Here is a 13,162-nt window from a genome sequence, read left to right as displayed (position 1 = left end):
AGGTGCCAAGTGGTGCAGCTCCGAGCTGAAAATAAGACACTCTGTGAGCAGCTAGCACGGTCCCAGGAAGAGAAGTCCATGCTTGGGCTGAACCACTGTTCTCCCTATAGGGTCCTGCAGTACTGCTACCCAAATCTTTTGATGGTAACTGCCATTCCTGAACCAATGCTGTCTCTTTTTCCTGCTCCGCCCTTGAATATATCCCTCTGACCAGGCCAGGGTGGGACTAGTGATCATTTTGCTAGCCGGAGAAGCACTGGAATTGGGCCACCCCTATGCTGGAGCAGGACACCCCAGTGTTAACCAATTGAAATGCCCTCCCGGGCCCCCTGCGAGTATTTCCTCAATTATCTATGACTCTCATCACACTCACTCAGCAGAAGTCACTCTATAAAGTCTCCAGCAAGGGCAAGGGACAGCTACCTTATACACTGCCCTCATACAATTTATGGTGGATGCTGAGTGGAACAACAGTCCAATTGTACCAGTTTTGATATGGACTTAGTGAGGCAGTAAAGGATGAGCTAGCCCACACTGAGACTCCGACAAACTTCAATGCTTTTATTGACCTCTCACTGCACATCGACAACCAGCTGGGTGTGCAAAAGGAGGAGAGGATGGGAATCTTGCTGCTGCCTCAACCACACCCCATGCCAAAAACCATAGGGCCCACCCATGAACTGATGCAGGTTGATCTGGTCTGCCGATGCTTGACCCTGGAAGAAAAGGAATGGCAATGGTGCAATAACTTATGCTTTTATTGCAGAGCCCCAGGACGTGCCCTCACCCCTTGCCCATCGCAGACCTCAACCAGCAAGGAAACAGGAAATAAGCAAGCCCAGGGGACAGCCTGGGCACCACTGGAACACTATATTCCGGAACTATCCCCCAGCCATTGAGGGAAACCTGATCCAGGGCATGTGGGTCCTCTCCACACTTCCAAGTACAGCTACAGTTATGTACCATGAATGGGACCAAGCTCATTTTCCCCTTAGTGGGCCCTGATCAATTCCCAGGGCTGCCCATAATTTCATAGATGCTGAAGTCGCTCAAGCCCTACAAATCCCCCTCCACTTAATGCCTACATTAGTTCTCGTGGAAACAATAGACGTGTTGCACCTGTCCTTGGGGTTAGTGATGCAGGGAACAGTAGCCCTAGAGGCTGTATTTCAGGGTCATTGGGAGGCACTACAATTCAATGATTCTTGGAGACATCTGGCAGGAGCAGCATGATCCTTGTGTCTCGAGAGAAGATCAACTTCCCTCTGAACATTTCCAAAGGGTCTGCCTGCATACAGCTGGCCCCAAGTCTTGTTTTTCTTTGTTCTTTGCTCTGCCTCTTTATTATTTTGTAGTTAAAAGTTGAATGTCAGGTTTATTTGAGTGCATCAGTAATAAAGATGTTGAATTTTTTTAATCCATGTATTAGGATACAGTGTAGAAATACAATACCTACAATTGGCTTCATCCATGTTTGCACAGGCCTACCTACCGCTGTTGTGTTGTCAGGAGCCCAGAGTGAGGGGCAGTGTATATCTGCACTGTCTCAGGAGAAATCTAGAAGGAAGATTGTGACTCTGTGTATATGTCTTGCTCCTAAAGTTTGTCTCCTCCTCTAGGTCTCTCTTCCCCTGCTGCTGGGTCTATGCTAGCTGAATTGTTGGGGGAATTAGTCAAAACTTAGGGTTGCCAACTCTGGTTGGATGGATTCCCGGAGATTTCATCACATGACATAATCTTTAATTGAAGATTAATCTTTAATTCCTGGAGACACCAAGACAATCTTGAAGGGTTGGCAACTGTATCAAACTCCACAAAGTCTCCACTCTAACTGTTAGGTTGCCTCTTCTAGTCTACCAGTGAGAGTGGAGGACATAGTGGCTCCATGAAGACTGCTTTCCTCCTGTGCTGCTATCTGTTCTGTGAGTAGCTTGCACGGGAGCATAAGTAGGTGCATGTCCTCACACTAGCTGGGTCACAGGTTGCCTGGAAATGAGCATTTTAATAGGTGGACTTATTGCTACGTTATGTTTGTCCTTTTTCCATGCATGTATAACAAACAAGCTCATGTAATTCTAAAGTCATAGTCTAATAAACCTACGTTATGTTAAAAAAAGTCCAAAAGATCTTTATTTATGTAACGTTACCTTTAATTTATCACTTTCTAAGTTTGGACTTTAAAGGTTTAATAATGCTTTTTTTACTGCCATTCATGTGCTTCCTAAGCACAGGAAATAATGCTATCAATACGGAGATGAATAGAGGAGAATCTTGGCATAGTATAGCATTTTGTAGAACTAATGTGCTTTTGTCAAAAGAGAGGAAGTATCTGTCTATTGTTCTATTACTGTAGGAGGTGTAGGGAGATCTGTTGGGAGTCATTTATTGCTGTAGGAAGTTATTACAAAACAGCATTACAGCAAAGACTACAGGAGTACTTACTGAAACAAGTAAAACTTGAAAGCTTTTCAGCCCACTTATCAAAATGTTCACAGCTTTCCTTTCAATGCAGATGAAACAATTTTGAATACAGGAAATTATTCCATATCACATACAATTTCATTAATCACAAATCTTAAAAAACCCCAAACAGCTTAGGTCTATTGTAATCATATCTGTGTTAAACTTTTTGTGGATGAATCTGTTAGTATAGTCTCAAGTTATGTAGAAGAGAAAAAACTTCAAATGTTAAAATAAATAAATTTGCCATATAGATTATAATAATCTAGAGCCAATATAATATTATTGATTTGAGTGATTGACACTGTAGCAGCCATATGCTTGTTTAATCTTTTTAAAAAAAATACATTATTTTTATTTGTTTCTCTTGCCATGCTTGATTTACAAATACTATATAAGCCTTCTCTGAACCACTTTTGAGATGTAGAGAGAGAGGATCAAATACTTGTATTCATTTAAAGGATCACAACAGTTGGCAGAGTTGCTGGTCTCAATCCAGTTCTCAGTGGACAGGGATGCAAATCTCAAACCACCTTCATTATTAGCTCTACTTCACAGTCTCAGCAGAGAGAACAAGGACTGAATGGGCATAAAGACATACCTCAGGAAGTTCCCTCTTGGATAGGTTTAAGGCATATTGATGAGGCAGTGTGAAGGACCTTGTGCTGGTGCTCTATTTGTGCTGTGCCTTTAAGGTCTTCAGTGAGGCACCTTGTGAAAACATTGCATTCATACAAAAACATTTGAAAAACCTGTTAAAAATAAAAGAATGTATGTGATTATTACATAACGCTGATGCAATAATTATGTAATTTCCATCACTATGAGATTGCTTTGGTTAATTTCTGGCAGCACCCAGAAGGATCAGGTCCAGAATTTGGAATATCAAAAAGATGCCCATAATCAGGAATGGCTGAGGCTCTTCCAGATGCAATGCTCCCACTGAATGAGAATCCCATATACAGAGTGATTACACCATTGAGCCAAATACATTCATCCTAGCAGTTATTTCTCTGCTGTGGATGTAAATAGTATTAAACTCTTCATAGACAAACTAATCTATATCTTAAGATGTGGTAACTAATACACTGAAAGCAGTGTTAGTTTTCAGTCAATCATTAATTTGGCATCAAATTAACAACCCATCCATAAATGAAACAAATTTTTCCTCAACAGAAATGAAGACAAAATTGAAATATTATTCTAACACCATTGCTAACACCAATTCTCACTAATATTTAATATAATTCCTGGGATTTATAAACTGGAGTTTTTCCCAATTTTCAAAACAGAAAAATTGTGTGATTCTCAATTTGTTACATTTGGTTAACAAATTTTACCACAATTTCATGGTTTTCCCATTTTGTCCTTGACTTCCTGTACATTTAGTATTCTTTGCTGAGCAGCATACTGTATGAAAACTTAAGCTGAACTACAATTTGGCTGATAAAATAATTAGCAGAGTACAATAAAAGAAGATATTTCCACTCTGGCATGCAGCTATAGCTAGAACCCTCTAACTTTACAGCCTGCTGATCAGGATTGAGCTCTCATAACAAGCCCTCTCAAGAGGACTTAAGTGGTACATAGGTTTTACACGGGCTATCTGCACAAAAGTGGATTTCAACTTTTGTGTGGATAGTCTGAACTGGAAGTTGACATCATGTCTCTTTCAACCGCCCTAAGTCCAAATGTGTAACTTTTAAAATGGAATCTTGATAGAGACTGGCCTTATTTCTGCAATGTGATACTCTTCCATTCTTCTCCTTTGCCACCCCTTTGCTACTCTTCCCTCTCTACCCCTTCTCCTTATCCCTGTCCTCTTTTGTTGACTCCCTTATTGACCTCCCTTATCTCTATATTTTAAAAAAAGTAATGGGTTTCTTCTCCAGTGTGATCTATTTTTTACTGATAGCAAATCTAGACGCCATCCCACTGACAAACAATACACAAAGTCATTACTCAGTTCTGGGGGAAAGTATGGTTACCTGCTATGTTCATACTAAAAGGAAATAAAAGTAAAGACAGAAACATGAAATGTCTCAGGAGAAAGGTATAATGAAAGAACAAAACCATTTCTAGTATAACTCCATTGTTTATTATTTGTATTGCAGTAGTACCGAGAGATCCAAACTGAAATCAAGGCCCCATTGTGTAAGGTGCTGCAGGTAGGTAAGAGATACACCAGGCCTTGAGAATTTACAGACTAAGACACAGGATGAGAGAAAGAAAGCATTATTATCCCAATTTTACAACCAGGGAACTGAGACACAACAAAAAAATGACTTGCCTGAAGTCACACAGGAAATCTGTGGAAGAGGTAGCAATTGAATGGACATCTAGTGCCTTACCCACAAGACCATCCTTCCTCAACACTTGTTTACAGTTTTGAGCTATCTGCATTGTGAAACATCTGGAGTTAGTTATTAGTTTGCAGACTGAAAAAACCCTTCAGTGAAGAAAGCAAAGGTTTTAATAAAAACTAAATACTATAAACATCTGATACATTAAATAGATATTCTTTTAATAGATGAGAAAGTGGTGAAAGCATCTTCACATGAGATGTTGAAACTAGTTTGGGCAAAACATCAGGGGAGGTAGCAATCCTGTATTCAGTGAAGGGATGGAATGGATAACCTAATTGATCTTTTCCAACTTTAACTTCTCTGATTTTATGTGGTTTTGCCCTGAACATTTTATTCATAATCTGCAATATGTTTTGCCTACAAAAATTGCTATTCCAAAATGTGAAAACTCTAATCTGTGAATGCCCATCGGATAGTTAAATGGCCATCTGATTTGTGTGCACAGAAATCTAAGATTTTCATGCGCAAAAGCTTATACCTGTTTTAGAGGTGTTTGTCTGGCGGTATTTAATATGTAGAGTTCAGTGAAAAGACTAACTAAGACCTGAATTATTTGATGCATGTATGTTAGCACCAGCACTAGAAACATTTTTTCTATAAGCTAGACAAAGCCTTTAGGAGGAAAAACCCTTTGGTTTGTTCTCACACTTTCCTTATGCCCTGGGGATAGAAAGTGAAAAGAGCCCCAGTGAATTTTCTCAGAGTACAATACATATGTGACAATGAAGAACAAAGCAACTACGGTACACGCTTGTTATAACAAACCCCTCAGGATCCAAGCCATTTGTTCGTTATAGCCAGGGGTTTATTATAGCAAGAGAGCTACCATGGGGGACAGCTCCTCCAGCTCCGTAGCTGTTGGGGGGAGAGCTTTGTCAGCCCCCGCTGCAGCTGCAGGGCTGGAGATGGAATCCAGGGACCAGGTTCATTATATCCGAAGATTCATTATTATGAAGGGCATTATAGCGAGCGTGTACTGTAGTAGATGTGCAATATTTTTATTACAAAATCTGGATACCTTCATTGTTTTTAATTCTTTCAGCTTTTACAAATTGGTAAAATTTCAAAAATTGCTATGTTTTCCACACAAACATCAATATTTTTGAATTCTAAACTATTTTCTTCTCCAAACAGATCATTTTTCATATTGACCTCAGAAATTTGGGAATGTCAGTTTGATACCATTTCATGAAAAGCAAAATATTCAGGCTGTAAAATAGTTTGAAATGAAGTGCATGCATGTGTAATTTTGTGACAGATATTCACTATTTTGTAAAACCTTATGTGACTGGGAAGAGTCCCTCACACTATAGACACAAACTGTCATAGTGTAGAGAACTTACCTCTTGCCTGAGGTTTTTTTATAGTTAACTTGAATGACAAAACTTCTTCCTAAGCATGGTTTGTTCCTAGGCTTTTTCCCTGCATCCCCGGCTTTTTCCTTCTTCCTCTTTAAAGGAGATACAATCCCTCTCATACCTGGGACAGCAGCTAATGTGTCCTGCCTGGTATGGCTTCCAACATGAGTCAATAGAACAGTCCTGCTGATCTCTTTCTTCAGCGACCGAAATCCTGACAACCTGTAACACACTGTAATAAATGGTGGGAGTACCTCACAGGGAACACATATGTACCATAATAGTGAGAGCCAAGTATTTTTAAAAAGTAACCAGGACATCAGCAAGTATTTTTTAAAGTTAAAGAACAACACAAACATTATTGCCTCTAATCTTTTGCAAAGGTCAAACACTGCATTACAATATTATATAAGTAAAAGGGTTTCATAAACAATGAAAGCACTCTTTGTTTCTGAAACTAGACCATCTGCTCTTCTTCCTTAGGCGGCTGCTGGCGTAAAGGATGTAGATTGGATGGCTGTTGCTTGACAACTAAAGAAAAAAAATGGTTTAGTAAACATAACCAGGAAACAAGATAGGAAAGATGGAAAAATTATTTGTTGAGAGAGGACACTGATTCTAGGTGCCCATATACCTTAAACAAAGACATAACAAATATCATAGTTTAAATAAATCTGCTTTTCTAGGTAATAATTGCCACCTAGCAGCAACCAGAGGAATTGCATCTGGGACAAGCCTGCAAATTTTGGAGGTACAGCGATGAAGGCCCTGTAAATCTCCTTTGTGATAACAAAGAATGCCCTATCCGACAATACTGTGGGCAAAAGGGGGTGATTATAAAAGGAAACACTAGCAGCCATTCCTGGTTAAAAGTTCCAATCTTTTAACCAGGAAACATGATATGAAGGAATAGGGATGGTGTTCCAAGAAGGAGGAGTGGTAGGCAGAGATGGGCTCCACCTAACGAAGAGAGGGAAGAGCATCTTGGCAAGCAGGCTGGCTAACCTAGTGAGGAGGGCTTTAAACTAGGTTCACAGGGGGAAGGAGACCAAAGCCCTGAGGTAAGTGGGGAAATGGGATACCGGGAGGAAGCACGAGCAGGAGAATGCAAGAGGGGAGGACTCCTGTCTCAGACCAAGAAAGCGGGACAATCAGCGCATCATCTTAAGTGCCTATACACAAATGCAAGAAGCATGGGAAACAAGCAGGGAGAACTGGAAGTCCTGGCACAGTCAAGGAACTATGATGTGATTGGAATAACAGAGACTTGGTGGGATAACTCACATGACTGGAGTACTGTCATGGATGGATATAAATTGTTCAGGAAGGACAGGCAGGGCAGAAAAGGTGGGGGAGTTGCATTGTATGTTAGAGAGCAATATGACTGCTCAGAGCTCTGGTATGAAACTGCAGAAAAACCGGAGAGTCTCTGAATTAAGTTTAGAAGTGTGAGCAACAAGAGTGATGTCGTAGTGGGAGTCTACTATAGACTACCAGACCAGGGGGATGAGGTGGACGAGGCTTTCTTCCAGCAACTAGCAGAAGTTACTAGATCGCAGGCCCTGGTTCTCATGGGAGACTTTAATCACCCTGATATCTGCTGGGAGAGCAATACAGCGGTGCACAGACAATCCAGGAAGTTTTTGGAAAGTGTAGGGGACAATTTCCTGGTCCAAGTGCTGGAGGAACCAACTAGGGGCAGAGCTCTTCTTGACCTGCTGCTCACAAACAGAGAAGAGTTAGTAGGGGAAGCAAAAGTGGATGGGAACCTGGGAGGCAGTGACCATGAGATGGTCAAGTTCAGGATCCTGACACAGGGGAAAAAGGAGCAGCAGCAGAATACGGACCCTGGACTTCAGAAAAGCAGACTTTGACTCCCTCAGGGAGCTGATGGGCAGGATCCCCTGGGAAAATAACATGAGGGGGAAAGGAGTCCAGGATAGCTGGCTGTATTTTAAAGAATCCTTATTGAGGTTGCAGGAAAAAAAACATCCTGATGTGTAGAAAGAACAATAAATATGGCAGGCAACCAGGTTGGCTTAACAGTGAAATCCTTGCTGATCTTAAACGCAAAAAAGCTTACAAGAAGTGGAAGCTTGGACAAATGACCAGGGAGGAGTATAAAAATATTGCTCAGGCATGCAGGAGTGAAATCAGGAAGGCCAAATCACACTTGGAGTTGCAGCTAGCAAGAGATGTTAAGAGTAACAAGAAGGCTTTCTTCAGGTACATTAGCAACAAGAAGAAAGTCAAGGAAAGCGTGGACACCTTACTGAATGAGGGAGGCAACCTAGTGACAGAGGATTTAGAAAAAGTTAATGTACTCAATGATTTTTTTGCCTCTGTCTTCACAAACAAGGTCAGCTCCCAGACTGCTGCACTGGGCAGCACAGTATGGGGAGAAGGTGACCAGCCCTCTGTGGAGAAAGAAGTGGTTCAGGACTATTTAGAAAAACTGGACGAGCACAAGTCCATGGGGCCAGATGCGCTGCATCCGAGGGTGCTAAAGGAGTTGGTGGATGTGATTGCAGAGCCGTTGGCCATTATCTTTGAAAACTCATGGCGAACGGGGGAGGTCCCGGATGACTGGAAAAAGACTAATATAGTGCCCATCTTTAAAAAAGGGAAGAAGGAGGATCCGGGGAACTACAGGCCAGTCAGCCTCACCTCAATCCCTGGAAAAATCATGGATCAGGTCCTCAAGGAATCAATTCTGAAGCACTTAGAGGAGAGGAAAGTGATCAGGAAAAGTCAGCATGGATTCACCAAGGGCAAGTCATGCCTGACTAACCTAATTGCCTTCTATGAGGAGATAAGTGGGTCTGTGGATGAGGGGAAAGCAGTGGATGTGTTATTCCTTGACTTTAGCAAAGCTTTTGATATGGTCTCCCACAGTATTCTTGACAGCAAGTTAAAGAAGTATGGGCTGGATGATTGGACTATAAGATGGATAGAAAGCTGGCTAGATTGTCGGGCTCAGCGGGTAGTGATCAATCGCTCCATGTCTAGTTGGCAGCCGGTTTCAAGTGGAGTGCCCCAAGGTCGGTCCTGGGGCCGGTTTTGTTCAATATCTTCATTAATGATCTGGAGGATGGCATGAACTGCACTCTCAGCAAGTTTGCAGATGACACTAAACTGGGAGGAGTGGTAGATACACTGGAGGGTAGGGATAGGATACAGAGAGACCTAGACAAATTAGAGGACTGGGACAAAAGAAACCTGATGAGGTTCAACAAGGACAAGTGCAGAGTCCTGCACTTAGGACGGAAGAATCCCATTCACTGTTACAGACTAGGGACCGAGTGGCTAGGCAGCAGTTCTGCAGAAAAGGACCTAGGGGTTACAGTGGACGAGAAGCTGGATATGAGTCAACAGTGTGCCCTTGTTGCCAAGAAGGCTAACAGCATTTTGGGCTGTTTAAGTAGGGGCACTGCAAGCAGATCGAGGGATGTAATCATTCCCCTCTATTCGACATTGGTAAGGCCTCATCTGGAGTAGTGTGTCCAGTTTTGGGCCCCACACTACAAGAAGGATGTGGAAAAATTGGAAAGAGTCCAGCGGAGGGCAACAAAAATGATTAGGGGCTGGAGCACATGACTTATGAGGCGAGGCTGAGGGAACTGGGATTGTTTAGTCTGCGGAAGAGAAGACTGAGGGGGATTTGATAGCTGCTTTCAACTACCTGAAAGGGGGTTCCAAAGAGGATGGATCTAGACTGTTCTCAGTGGTAGCAGATGACAGAACAAGGAGTAATGGTCTCAAGTTGCAGTGGGGGAGGTTTAAGTTGGATATTAAGAAAAACTTTTTCACTCAGAGAGTGGTGAAGCACTGGAATGAGTTACCTAGGGAGGTGGTGGAATCTCCTCCCTTAGAGGTTTTTAAGGTCAGGCTTGACAAAGCCCTGTCTGGGATGATTTAGTTGGGAATTGGTCCTGCTTTGAGCAGGGGGTCGGACTAGATGACCTCCTGAGGTCCCTTCCAACCCTGATATTCTATGATACTTTTAGCACAGAAAATACTGAACATATAAAGTAGACATACTAGTCCTAATCCACAACTCTTATGAGATACACCTATCATTGGGACTTAAATTCTCACATAGAATTTCCTGGAGCCCACCACACCCCCTCCTCCCCATTTGGGGCTCTGGACTTCAGCTACAGGGCAGGTGGGTCTCAGGGCTTTAGCCCTGTAAGGCATGCTGGGGCTCAGTGCTTCAGTCCGGCAGGGTGTGCCTGAAAATATCCAGTGTGGGGGCTTCAGTCCTACAGGGCACACTGGGGTTCGGGGCTTCTACTCTGCAGGAGGTGCCTGAAAATATTTACCGCAGGTCTGCTCTGGACAGCTCTGGCTGAATTTAAGCCCTGCCCATCATGTTAAAAGCCTGTATGGAAAGGCGGCCATGAGAAAGCCTTGGCATGACAAACAAGTAATATTTCAATTCATCAATAATTTCTCATAAAAAACATCCAAGATACTTTTTTATAGTAAAGATGGACACTGTGCATCCATCCATGGAGAGGTATAATAGAGCACATTTTTAGCTTACCAGTAGAGGGCTTGGTACAGCTGCAGGGGAGCAAATAGAGACCTGAACTAGCATCTCTAAAGGATCATAATGCTGAGGGTACAGAGGCATTTGAGAGGGAGGTGATGAGTTCAAAGATCCATGCTGTTCTTCTGAAACTCACCCCAGGTCCTGGATTTGCAGTGTAAGAGCATAGGTGCTAAGATATTCCCCACTACCCTACAATATTGTGCAAGAGCAACAATAGTGCTGTTGTACAACAAGAGTGTTGCCAACTCTTGTAATTTTGTCATGTATCATATCATTGTTGTTTTTTTTTAAATTAAAGGTCCAGCTCCTGGAGTAAAGTGATTGTGAGAATCTCAGCTTCCATTTTTTAAAAAGTAGATTTTTACCTCTGATGGTGACAGAGAAAAATCTGAAAACATGACTTGAGTGTACCCTAATGGCTCTGAAACCATAAGGCAATTAAAAAAAAAAACTTTACTAGGTCTTAATGATTTTTAAATGTTTGGGAGTGGGGTGGGAATTCTGCAATGGGAACCTGTTAAATATGAGTATGGAAAGTAAGCACTCAACATGGGAAATAATAATAAATTCAGTCCAGAGACTGTTATTGTAAAAGCCTGTATCACCCTCTTCTGTTTCAGTAGATATGAATAGTGCTGCAGAACTGTGTTCATTCTTGTAGGCACACAATACATAGGAGCAGCATGATTGTTTGCATAATATGTACTCTTCACAAATTGTTCGGTTATTACAAAATATCTATGAATTTCACAGCTGCCATGACTTTTACTAAAGTCTCACACAGGCCCCAAGTAAAGTGGGGAAAATGGATACACTTTCCCAGGCTCTAGTCCAGTGGTGGGCAAACTATGGCCCATAGGCCATGTTCGGCCCATCAGAATTTTTAATCTGGTTGTCAAGATCCTACTGGGGAGCAGGGTCAGGGGCTTGCTGCCGCGTAGGAGCCGGAGAGGGAGACATGCTGCTGCTTCCGAGAGCTGCTTGAAGTTAGCGCCCCCCGGAGCCTGCCCACCTGAGCCCCCACCCACGCCCCAACCCTCATCCTCCTCCTGCCCTCTAAACCCCTCGGTCCCAGCCCAGAGCACCCTTCTGCACCCCAAACTGCTCATCCCCACCCGAGCCTGCACCCCCAGCCAGAGCCCTCAACCCCCCCCACACCCAAGCCCTGATTCCCCTCCCGCCCTCCAAACCCCTTGGTCCCTGGTCGGGGCAGCCTCTTGCACCCCAAACCCTGCATCCCTAGCCCCACCTAGAGCCCTCAACCCCCCCTGCACCCCAGCCCCCAATTTCATGAGCATTCATGGCCCACTATACAATTTCTATACCCAGATATGACCCTCAGGCTAAAAAGTTTGCCCACCTCTACCCTAGTCCAAGGTAGGGACCAGCCAGAAGGCACAAGCCCATCAACATGAAGTCTTCTAAGTATTGATGAGAAAAAAGATTTTACAAGCCTAGGAATCTCTCCTGATCAGAGTAATCTCTCACTGCTGATGTTATTGAAGAATTAATGCAACTTCAAGATCAGTGTCCCAAACTTCTATTGGAAGCATGCCTTGTGACAAAAGGTATGAGAATTTTGCCACCATTACTGCAGAAGAGAGGTAGGAAACAGAAACCATTTCATTATGAGACACCTGAGGAATAATGTTCTGTCAGCACGGAAGATGACTCTGAGCCTTTATTCAGAAGGAATGTGTTCTATGCAATCCTGGCCAATGTTATCCGTCAGTTGAAGCGCTGCTACAAAGCAACTAATGACATTCATTTTACGTTCCCTTTGGTTCTAAGGTATGTCACACTGGAGCCTGAGGAACTGAAAGCAGCATCCAATGTCTCCATCGGCAATGGTGCATCTGAAAAAACCCCTTCAACTCTGCTTTTGGCAAAGAACATGAACTGCCATTTAGAACAAAAAAATGCACCTCATTGTCAGTGCCGCATACACAGGCCTAGGAATGTTTTCACCCATTGCCAGCGTCTGGGTGAGACGCTAGAAGAAGCTGCAGGGAGCTGGCCCGCCCAGGGACGCTTACGTCCCCTGGCTGGTTGGTGCAGCCCTGGCAAGACAAACGGAGGGCAGCAGGGTCACTGGCGAGTTTGCAGTGAAAACGGCTGGAGGGTGACGCGGCCTCTCACTGCCACCTCACAAACCCACGGGGCAGTGACTGGGTCTGCGCAGGCTGGGGCCAGTCACGGGTCTGCCCTCAGTGGAGAGAGCGGCGGGTTCTTGCCGCCGCCTCCTTCCCGAAGACGGCTCGCAGCTCAGGCGGGCTTTGCCGGCGTCTCTCCCCCAGGCTGGGCAGCGGCCCCAGCTCCGCACTGCGCACGCGCGGTTCGCGTAGGCAGCCCCGTGTTCCCGCTCAACAGGGGCCCGGCTGGAGCCTCTCTCTGGGCTAGGGGCGGGGGGAGGTGGAGGC

The 13,162-nt window shown here is 43.7% G+C and overlaps 1 long non-coding RNA gene across 1 annotated transcript; it reads right to left on the bottom strand.

Moving 5' to 3' along the window:
* Positions 1-586: 586 nt before the first annotated feature.
* Positions 587-12,834, bottom strand: LOC120404995. The gene is made up of 4 exons (XR_005598303.1): positions 12,103-12,834; positions 6,306-6,406; positions 3,062-3,212; positions 587-716 (listed from the first exon to the last, which is right to left on the bottom strand). It is a non-coding gene; the product is annotated as an uncharacterized LOC120404995 (long non-coding RNA).
* Positions 12,835-13,162: the final 328 nt, after the last annotated feature.

This window comes from Mauremys reevesii, linkage group 4 (assembly GCF_016161935.1).
Source record: "Mauremys reevesii isolate NIE-2019 linkage group 4, ASM1616193v1, whole genome shotgun sequence".
Lineage (NCBI taxonomy): Eukaryota > Metazoa > Chordata > Testudines > Geoemydidae > Mauremys > Mauremys reevesii.
Note: the sequence above shows the minus strand (reverse complement) of the source record. Positions and strands in the feature narration are given on the sequence as shown.